This window comes from Dipteris shenzhenensis, chromosome 33 (assembly GCF_047967505.1).
Source record: "Dipteris shenzhenensis isolate YYH24624 ecotype China chromosome 33, Dip_SZ_1.0, whole genome shotgun sequence".
NCBI lineage: Eukaryota > Viridiplantae > Streptophyta > Polypodiopsida > Gleicheniales > Dipteridaceae > Dipteris > Dipteris shenzhenensis.
The window spans coordinates 9,210,503-9,222,000 of record NC_141628.1 but is presented as its reverse complement, the minus strand read 5'-3'; positions in this window follow the sequence as shown (position 1 = coordinate 9,222,000).

Below are 11,498 nucleotides of genomic sequence, written 5' to 3'. Positions count from 1 at the left end.
TAGCGAAGGACCACAAACAGGACATGCATGGTAACCCGATGTAGTGAGACCTGAAACAATAGATGCAATTAAGAGTGGAAGGTGGGTTTAGGGTGCCACGTCCTTTGCCTATTCATAATTAAAAAATGCAATGCTTACCTGAACACTCGCGCCATAGCCTGGGAAGTCATGCATCGTCCACATCAAGTCTGCTTTTTGCAGTTGAAGTCTCGTGACGAGGGAGGCCTGCTCACATCATGCACCTCGATACCTCTCCAAAGTATCTCTAGCTCATCAATCAAAGGCTCCAAATAAACATCAGGGTTTTTGACTTTATGTTTCCCTGGAATTAGAAGGGACAGCATGACATGTCCTTTCTTAATAGCCATAGAGGGTGGAAGATTGTAATTCACCAATACCACTGGCCATACACTGTAAGACGTGCTTTTGAGACCAAATGGGTTCACACCGTCCATACCCAATCCAAGTCTCAAGCTCCTAGGTTCTTCCTTGAAGCTTGGCCATGTGTCTTCAATATGCTTCCACGCAGGAGAGTCCGCGGGAGTTCTCCACTTGCCATCGGTTGATCGATGGGAAGAATGCCATGACATGAGCTCTGCAATAGATTTGCACTTGAACATATGTTGGATGCGAGGGATTATGGGAAAATGTCGCAATATCCAAGGTTTTGAGATCTGCTCTATATCTTGCCTCTCCACAAGTAGGACACTCTCTTGCATCCTTATGTAGTCCACGAAACAAAACGCAATCGTTGACACATGCATGGATGCGCTTGTAATCTAATCCTCCAAGAGAGGTCGCATGTTGCCTTGCCATATCTCTTGAGGTCGGTAATTTATTCTCCCTTGGAAGCATTTTACACAATAGCCTGCACGTAAAGACCATAAATGAGGAAAAGCATTCGAGTAATTGACCCACGCGCATAATTCGAGCAAAATCGACTTTAAAGCTTACTTGAGTAATGCATTCAAACTTGCATTGCACCATCCATAGATGGTTTGCAAGTTTAGTAACTCAAGGGAGGCACGTAAACAGAGAATGTGCACCCCTCAAACAGTGGAGTCGATGCTACGGTAAAAAGATCATCCTGCTCCATGCTATTTTCCCTCCCTTGATGGACATATAAATCCTGCACCATATCATCAAACACCTCCTCCTCCACGGCTTCATGAGGTAATGGCTGAGGGCTACTATCACCATCACTCCATGCATCCGTAACGGTCCCTCCTGAAGATCCCACCTCATATCGCCGACGCTTCGCCTTCTCACGATGGGCATAGGGTAACATGTGCGGGTGTGGCACTGCATCCTGTATCAAATTAAAACGAGATCATAACTCAAACATATGAACACCCATAGGTATCTCAATCAACCTTAACTTACAAACCCTTACCCTGTTTACAGTCACATCCCATTCTCCATACTTTGAGATATGATTGAGTGTAATCCTGCGTGCACGATACATGTTTCCTCGACATCGATCACACAGACATTTGATTTTTTGCTCCAACCACATTTCGCGATGGTGGATACGGAGGGATTCATCCTCACTGGAGCTACTTGTTGAAGATGGAGACATCCTACAAACAAACAACCCACCAAATTTGCTCTTCTTCAAATGCTTAATTTAAACTCTATGTTGCGTCTATCACCGCGTCTATATTCGCGTCTATCATCGCGTCTAACAGCGCGTCTAAACACGCGTCTAGTCTGTGTATTCAAACGCGACTATAGACGCGCTAATAGATGCAGCTTTTAAACCTGCTTTTCGGCGCACCGCTCGCTTTGCTTTTCTTTTCATTACTTAAACTTCGCGAGCGGCTTCTTTTCTTCTTTATTAGCAGTTCTATAGATTCGAAGCTTAAGAGAGAGCCTCTCATACACAGTTCCAAGCTTTCACTCAAGAGAAAGGGACCGTACCTACACTTGTTTCCAAGCCTAAAGAAGAGGAGGAGTACGAACAAGGAGAAGAAACAAGTTTGGAAAAGAAAGATCCTTCCATACCTTTTTCCAAGTAAGTCCTTTTGAAGTTGTTCTTGCTTGCTCTTTCCAGTTTTGTACTTTCTCGCATCCACGAAACGCAGGGTCTAGGTATGAGCGACACGTTCTTTTGTCGGGCGAAACGTCCTTTTCGACTTTTTAGTATTCTCGCCTGTCGGAACGCGTCTATACATGCGTCTGAAAAAGCGTCTAAAAGCGCGTCTATTCACGCCTCTGGCTTGTTGCAGACACACACAGACACATCTGTAGACGCTGAGGCAGACGCTTTGTTAAACGGACTTTTAAACGCACTATTAGATGCGCTTTTAGACGCACTGTTAGACGTATTGTTAGACGGACTGTAGACGGACTGATAGACGCGCTTTTAAACGCACTGTTAGACGGACTGTTAGACGCGCTTTTACTTGAATTGTTAAACGCTCTGTTAGACGCGTCTATAGACGCGCAGATGAGACGGGTCTATAGACGCGCTCTGATAGAGCCTGTTTTTTTTTTTCCCCTTTCTTCTCAGCTCCCAAAGTAATAGATTTGTTTCCTATTTTCCAGTTCAAGATGTGGCCAGGAAGTGCTTCTAGCTCACCTGATCCGCGGCAATCAATTTGGAAGGATTTATATAATCTTTTAGGGCACCCTCCTAGTTCTGCGGAGTTATACGGGTATATGACGGGTACCCTTAACACTCCCCAGGAGTCGGCACTACAGACTCCGAGCCACCCCACACCGCCTGAGATCACCCCAGCAGAGTCCGCACAGCCGTCTTATGCCCCTTCCCCCGTACCGTCTTATGCCCCTTCCCCCATACCGTCTTATGCCCCTTCCCCCATGCCGTCAGGAGGTCCTTCTGTCTCGACGAGCCGTCGACGTACTCCCCAGCCGTCGAGACTCGGTTCTCCAGCTATGAGTGGTCAGCGTAGTCTCGTGCAGTCCCCAGCTACGAGTGGCCAGCGTAGGAGCTCGACACGACAGGGTAGCAGGCGTAGTAGCAGGGAGAGCGGTGGCGGATGCTGCTTTGGGCCATGTGGCGGTGAGGAGGATGATGATTCAGATGATTTAGACGTGCCTCTGGGTGATGGTACGATTTATTATGACATCACTCAGACAGGAGGCATCTTGATGGATGCGCGGGGGAAGGACATCATGGCCTTTATGCGCTCTGTAATTGCTAACAATTACAGAGATTGCTTTATCCACTATAAAGACCACCCAAAGAGGTTGGCTGAGGAGACCCTCGCTGCTGTTCGCTCTAGGTAACCTAACCCCCCCAATCGCCAGTTCACAGATAAATGGGGGAAGTCAAAGATTGTTACGATACTTAGCAATAAAAGATCTTCCCTTAAAAGGCAGGCACTAGCGGAGCTTGCTAGGCTTGAGGCAGGTCAACCTCTAAGGGGCCCGCCCCACACCGCTCACAAGCGTGAGTGGAAGAAGGCAATGAAGTCAGCGAGGGAGGAGCCCAGTCTGCAGCACGTGGAGGCACGGAGGATCCAGATGGAGGAATATGGAAGCGCGCATTTTGGAGCAGGGGGTGTTGAATCATGGGAGGCCCAATTTGTAAGTATCGATCTCAAATTATATTGCTTATGTAGTTTATTAGGAGGTTGGTTGTTTCTTTGTACTAATCCCTCCACAAAGTGTATCACGGTCATGCAGCTTGAGATCGTGGGCAGATACCCTACTCCAGTGGAGACAGCCTACCACCACCACCATCGCAGAGGAGATACATGGAGGCACTTCTATGATGATGGGTTGATTACTGAGGAGCAGTATACCCGAGCTACTAGACAGGCCCCCCAGGTATTTGAATGTAATTAAATAATGCCAAAATTATAAGTAAAGATTTGATTTTTCATACATTGATATATGTTGTCCCTTGTTTACAGCCCCATGCACAAGACGACGAGGAAGATGAGGAAGGAGGTGCAGAAGGGAGCGCAGAAGGGAGCGTGGAAGGCAGCGAGGATTAGTCGTAGAAGTAGTGCTACTATTCTTTTTTGTACTTAAAGCCATTGGCTTGGCTTCGTGCCTCTTGTATATAGACTCCTCTTATTTTTTGTACTTGAAGCCACATGACATGGCTTAGCTTCCTTATTTTTTATACTTGAAGCCACATGACGTGGCTTAGCTTTGTGCTATATGTATATACAAGCACTTTTTGAGCTTTCAATTTTATTGCGTTTTGGAGTTGTAATATTTTATTTGGAATTGTAATTCAAATGCGGTTGGCTATAAGAATTGAATTACAGAATGTGGATATGGGATTCTTGTAACTATATAGCATACACAACATACACAGTACTATTCTGTAAAATTTTTTAAAAAAAGGCGCGTCTATCAGTGCATTTAAAAATGCATTTATATCCGCGTCTGTCTGTTCGACTTGCGTCTATACGCGCGTTTATAAAAGCATTTACAAGCATGTTTATTTATGCGTTTCTGGGCACGTCTATACGCGCGTAAGTTTGATATATAGACGCGCGTATAGACGCGTGTCTCCAGACGCGCAAATAGTCGCGCCTGTAAGTTTTTTATTTAGTTCATAAAACGCGTCTATGCGCGCGTCTATGGGTGCTTTGTCTTGTTGTGTTGGAAGGTCGTTCACCTTTTAAACCCTCATTGTTTCAACAATTTCAGCTTATAATTTGCGAATGTGAAAGTGGAAAGGTAGCTGTTTTACAGCGAAGAATTACAAATTTTCACCGTCTTTTATCAAGGATGTGTTACAATTTCTCTTTATTTATTTTCGTTGTCAAAAATTTTCATTTTGTAATGCAAAGCACACTTATATTACACATTTTTTAGCAAAATGAAAATGTGCGGAATAAAGATTATATTAAAAGAATACCATGCCAGCTATAGGAAAGCGTTTTTAGGTGAAAGTCTTTATCTTCTCATTGGAAAAAGGAGAGTATAGATAGGCTAGATATTTTTTAGCAGAAAATCAAGGCTTCTCATTAGGAAAAGCAATTTCAATTGTAGTTAAAGGGTCACCCCACACTTGCTGCCCTTCCTATAATTGTTGTTGAAGCGTTAGCTCCTCCCACATGAACTAATTGTTGTTGAAGCGTCACCCCCTTTCACATGAACTGCAAGAATGATTGATCCATTCACGTGGTATATAGTCCCCACACAATAGATAAGGATGGGTACACAAAGTGGGTGGCCATCTCAAGTTGACCCCAATCCACATATACAATACATGAGTATTTAATTGGTACACAAAGGCTTAGTGCACATGCTCAAAAGAATGCGTAGTTGTTCAAGATCGACGTTTGGTTCACATGCAAAAATACTCAAGGAGCTTCAAGCTTTTAATGGAGGAGTGCAAGCATTTAATGGAGGAGTGTAGGAGTCCTTTGCATATTTGCAAGGAGTTGTGCAGGGAGAGCTGTGCATCTTTGATTGGCTTGCCCATAGAGATCTAAAGCATTAAAGGCAGCTCAGTCGAGCACCAGTGCCACATGCCAGATTTTAATTGGCTTGGAGAAAATGGTGCTCTGGAGCTCAGTTTTGCAACCTCCGGCAAAATGGAGGTGCCATTCTTGACATGAAAGCCGCTTCACTTTTGCCTAAAAAGTAGTGCCAACGTAGAAAATGCATCACCAACCTTGCATAATTGGCTTTGCGTGCATTGACCAAAGTGAGATTTCAAATTGACCACACAACCACCTTCTTAATGATTCTTATCTCAAGCTTACTGCAAGTATTTTGGTTGGCCTCTTGCCACCATGAGTCTCTGCCTCTAATCATACTTTCCCTAAGAATTACACTTTTCATGGGGTACTTGCTCTTGAAGAACACAATCTTTAATGTTGCCTCTTAATGGTAATACTTGTCTTGTCCCTAGTTGCACTTAGCAGCTTAACATAGAAAATGACACGATTGACCATATATGGATGAATCTTTATCATGATAAGGATTGTTTCCCAACCATGTACCTAAGCACCAGAAGTGAGGTAGGAATGTAGGTTTCCCTAGCAAAGATCAAGGTCCAATACATGTCGGGGACACAAAGGGCATGCAACATATCCATTATGAATGGAGAGATCAAGCTTTGACATGGTATCGTCTTGTTGGCACCACATTGTTGGGGAGATAAAGGGCATCATGCAATTGTGATGGAGGATCAAGCTTGGTAGTATGATCTTGTTGGCAACATATACTTTTCATGGGGTACTTGGTCTAAGCATGGTTAGGTGACATGCTTTTTGTGCTTTATGAAAGCACATAGGACATTACTTATAGCACAAATTATGTACCTTAATATATGATTTTTTTAAAATATCAATGTTCTTCTCATGTTTTTTAATGAACTTACAATATTGTTAGAGTCAAAAAGCACATTTTATCATTGCAATAAATTTTTAAGGTTTGAAATAGGTGTCCTATACCACTAAAAGCATTAAATGTCCCGGATAGTGGTTTTTGTGTCACCTTCCCATGCTAAGACCCAAATTTAGTGCAATAACAACAACATACTACACTTCCACATGTTAGTACAAAAAACAAGATGTATGAAATAGCACCACCAAAACCAACTCATAAGAGGGAGTAGCAAATGCACATATGTTTTCACTTGGGCAAGTCTACTTGTCCAAGTATTGACTGATGAAGTTATTTACTCTAGGCACTTTCCAAGGCCATCCAAATGGCTTATTTACTCTTTGAATCAAATTGTGTAAGTGTTTGAATTGAGATTATGTATCTTAATTAGATCGTTGAATTACAAGAAACACGTGACTCTATAGTAACATTATACAATTGTTCAAAGCCACACTTTTGGTTGAGAGCTAATGTTGCTAGCTTCTATTCGGAGATTTAATTCACACACACACACACACACACACATGCACACACACACATGATGTTTTTTGCCAAATATTCTCACATTTTTTTTAGTTGTTGTTATGATAAGACCTACACATTATCTGTCTATCCAAACAAGCTATCAATTCTTATACAACTTATTATCTTTGCTCAATGCTCGCCATTTTTTATGGAGTTGGGGATATAAATAGATATCCCGTTTCATCTTACATGTATATGCTATATGTAGATTGATTGTGAAGTATCCATATCTATATTGATTTTGTGCTCTCTCTCTCTCTCTATACATATATATGTATGTATGTATGTATGTATATTATTATAGATACTTTCTCGTATTCATATTGATTCATGTTGCCAAGAGACACATTAACATACCATATGTTGCACCACTCTTAACAAAGGTGTAACGCTATTCATGTAACAAGCTCTCAAATAAACTAATGTTTATTGTTACAGTTATGCTTTCATACTTGTCCTTCATGACATACATGGATTCATTGAAATTATGGAGATTTTTATTTGAGCACATATGGTTATTACTCTATACTTGATCTTTCCAATAGAAGTCACATCTGGTGATACGATGATAGGAGTGAGTCTTGAAATTGATGATTTAACCTTATGCCCTTCTTGCAAGTTTGAGTTCATATCTTGAAACTACTCAAGCAGGGCCTGGTTTAATATAGCCACCAACGAGTTCATCCATCTTAGATTGTATTGTTTCGCCAAAATTTTTGACTTTTGTGTCACACACGTAGATGCTCCTTCATCCTCCTAGATGTGAATCTGATAATTATTAGATGTGAATCGTATAATCAAGGGTCATTAGTTTATCAAATATATTGATCATATTTTGACATTGATATTGCTTTAGAGCAATTGTTCTATCAAACATCAATTGTATATATCAATATATGGTTTGCAATTGGCCTCGTGATTCATTTATATGGGACACATTTTGGTGTGTGTGTGTGTAGATATGTATAAACTTCCACAATCTTTAAGCACTAACTAGTTTGTGGTAAGCAGCTTTTCTATCATTGAGCACATAACGACTAACTCGAAATTGAACTTGAATCCAAGCATTTTATCTAATTTTTAAAGGAAAAAAGTGAATGAGTAAAAAAATGGACATGATACACGACACCGGGTCGATTAGATCGGATCCTCCCTGTTAGGGGTGGTGATTTATTACTGAATTGGTGAGGTCCATATTTTGGAAGTTGACACCCAACAAATACATGAACAAGGTGATGCTCACAAGAGCTCATAGCTTATTCTCATTGAAGTCCATACAATATTGTCACATGGACTACAACCATATGCATGAGGCATAGTCATTCTTTTATGTTACATCTAGCTTGGATTTGTTTGCACCCTCGCATTGAAAATATGCATCAAAATAGAGGAATCTTGTAAGAATTTAGATTGAAAATTAGTAATTTGAATGAACGAGCAATTAAAAATATTTATATGATAATATATGATATAATTATTATACCACACATAGTGTGGACAGGGAGGCGGCACACTTCCTTCCCCAAAGAGTTATAATCCGAGGGAGCGGACCCTTCCCCATGTATCGAGATTGATAGCATTGAGAATGTTAAGACTAAGAATAAGTCTCATGAATGAATAAGATACCGGCATATCAGTTGAATGTCTATAGTCGTATTCATAGTCGAATGCCATTCAAATCACCATGTGCACCAAGTGAAATTCAAATTCTCGTTATCTTTTGGTGATTTCTTTGATCTTGGAGGCAGAGAAAAGGTGACTTTGCAAGTCATCAAGCACACGGTCTAGATGATAGTAGATGCTATCAGCCAAGGTGAAAAGCATTGTGATTGGAGCAATGTCTAGGATATTGATGTGGAAGCCTGGTAAGTCTTTAATAAATGAGATCCCATAATTATACTTTGCCTAGCCGATGAATGGACTAAGTCAATTTGCCAGAGAAGCAAAGAACAATCGATGCAATCTCTTTGGTGAATTCCCTCGACGAAAGTGCAACAAACATGCTAGCAAACCCGTGCGCTCCACCAGCCCATCAATGAAGCCTGTAGGCTTTGAATCAGTTGCAACCCTAAATCCTAGATTCTAGACTTTGAAATCTTAACCTTATACACTTAAACCCTAAACCCCGAACCCTAAACCCTAAATCCTAAACCCTTGATGCTAGACCCTAAACCCTAAACCCTAGGCCCTAAACCCTAGATTCTAGACTCTAAACTCAACCTTATAAACTAACCTATAAGCCCTAAAACCTAAACCCTAAATTATAAACTGTAAACCCTAGACACATGACCTTAGATCCTTGCCCCTACATCCTAGACCCTAAAACCTAGATCTTACACCCTAGAACCTAGATCCTAGACCTCAAACCCTAAACCCTAAATCCTAAACCATAGATCCTAAACCCTAGATAAGCCCTAAATTGTAATAAATAGTTATTAAATATATTTATTTGTGCAACAGGTTGTGTGCACCCCCAACCTATTGCTAGGGCAACATGTTGGTGGTGCATATTATAAATTTTTGCGCAAATAAGGAAAATTTGATGATTTGTGCAATATGTTGTGTGCACCCCCAACCTGTTGCATTTGCAATAGATTATGTGCACCCCTCGTGCACCCCCAACCTATTGCATGTGCAACAAGTTGGGGGGTGCACCCAAACTATTGCACAAATCATCAAATTCTCTTGATTTGTACAATAGGCTATGTCTACCCCCAACTTGTTGCACATGTAATAGGTTGGGTACACCCCCAAACTATTGCATATGCAACAAGTGGGAGTGCACACAATGCATTGCACAATTCAATTAAGTTTCTTGATTTGTGGAGAAATACTTGTTTTAGCCTTGAAAAAATGCATTCATTAAAAAAAGAGTTAAGAAGAGCTATTCCCGAAAGTAAAGTGAAATAGTTGAAATGGCTCAAACAAGGGTGCAAGCTCCTTATAATATGTTAGGATAGGATGTATAATGCTTGATTTATGGAGGTTAAATAGTTTTTTGGTACAGAGCCTTGAAAAAATGCATTTACTAAAAGGAGTTAATAAGAGCCATTCCTAAAAGTAAATTGGGAAGCAATCGGAATGCATGTCTAGTTCTTGGCATTTGTGGAACACCTTGTCTTTTTTGGAACATGGTCTTGGCAATAATTTTGTCAACTGGTGTGCATGCACTTCATGGATTTGTGAGAGAGTGATGTTATGGAAACTATATAAGTTTGAATCAATGTCTATGACAGGAGAAGACCTTAGTGTCTATATGTGCTTAGCAATCCTTCGCGCTACCTTTGATGGAAGAGGTAAGTTATCCTTGGTTATCAAGCTATCTCCAATGTTTCTACAATTGCATATTGTTTTCATACAGAATACAGAAGTGGGTGAGCTTGAATTCTATTTGGTAGTGGCAATGGGCTAGCTGGAAAATTAATGCCTTCTATTTGATTTTTCATCAGGGATCTTTGACAATGGGTGCAACTTTGCAAAGGTTGCTATGTCAAAGCTTCAGCACCTAAATCTTATAGTTTAGCATTTTCCACTCTCTGTGTACCTCAAATTATTGCTTAAATTATTTGTTGATGGTTTTTTTTTTTGAAGCTTGAAACATCTAAGGTTGTAGACGATGAGATGTGTGGATAGGGAGTGTTATAATGTCCACCTCTACCTCCTCTTCTTCACTAACAAACTCCAATTTCACATGACAAGGATCCACAATCAACCTTGTCATCCATGTTTTGATATCCATAGCAATCATTATATCCTCTTCACTTTGCACCATATAATTATGTACACCACACTTTCCCTTGAAGATGTAATATCTTGCATTGTCCTCTGCGTTCGTATAAAACAATAGCATCATCTAGTCTTGATTGATGTTGTGGGTGACCTTCCTATAGCACTTTCATGTCCTTATCCTTGCACATTGGTCTCATCTAAATTCCAAATATTGCTAGGTAGGGAGTTATGCATTTTGTGCATGAGCTTAAAGTTATCATGAAGAGTCTTGATAATATTAAGATGAAGACGAGGGTAAGAGACTTATCAAGGCTTGGCAACCTAAAACGTAATTTTTGGATGGCATCTTTGAAATGACCAACGGTGAAAGAGGTACTTCTAGTTTGGCAAATTTCACATGGTTTGAACCTCAACTCCTAAAGAAGGTTGCAGAGTGGCCTCACCAAACCATGCAAATTGAGAGATATAGAGATCACAAGTTAGACCAAAATGTATGACCAATTGCCACACAAAGTAATTGTGATCAAGAAGGGTCTTATCAATGAGTCCAAAAGTAGGATCGTTCATGGTGTGGACATGAAGGTGAGTTGACTATAAAAAAAGACACAGCAAAGATAGAAAGGGAGGAGTCAAAAAAGCTTTTAAAAGCAATGGAAATAAGAGAACCTCTAGAAAAAGGACACTAATTGCAAAGCAAGGGGCATAAAGTGAAATGAATGCTGGTTAGGATGATATTGCAGCATCTCAAATTGTTTGGGCCACACGATTGAAGGATGATTGAGACATTTTAGTTTAGCAAATCAAGCAAAGCACCGCCGCAAAGGTCCATCACATAGGAAGGGAGGGTAGAAGGCCCAATCAAATAGATTGACCCAAGAATGCCAATACTACTTGCTTCTTTTATGGGAAGGAAGCTCATTGGG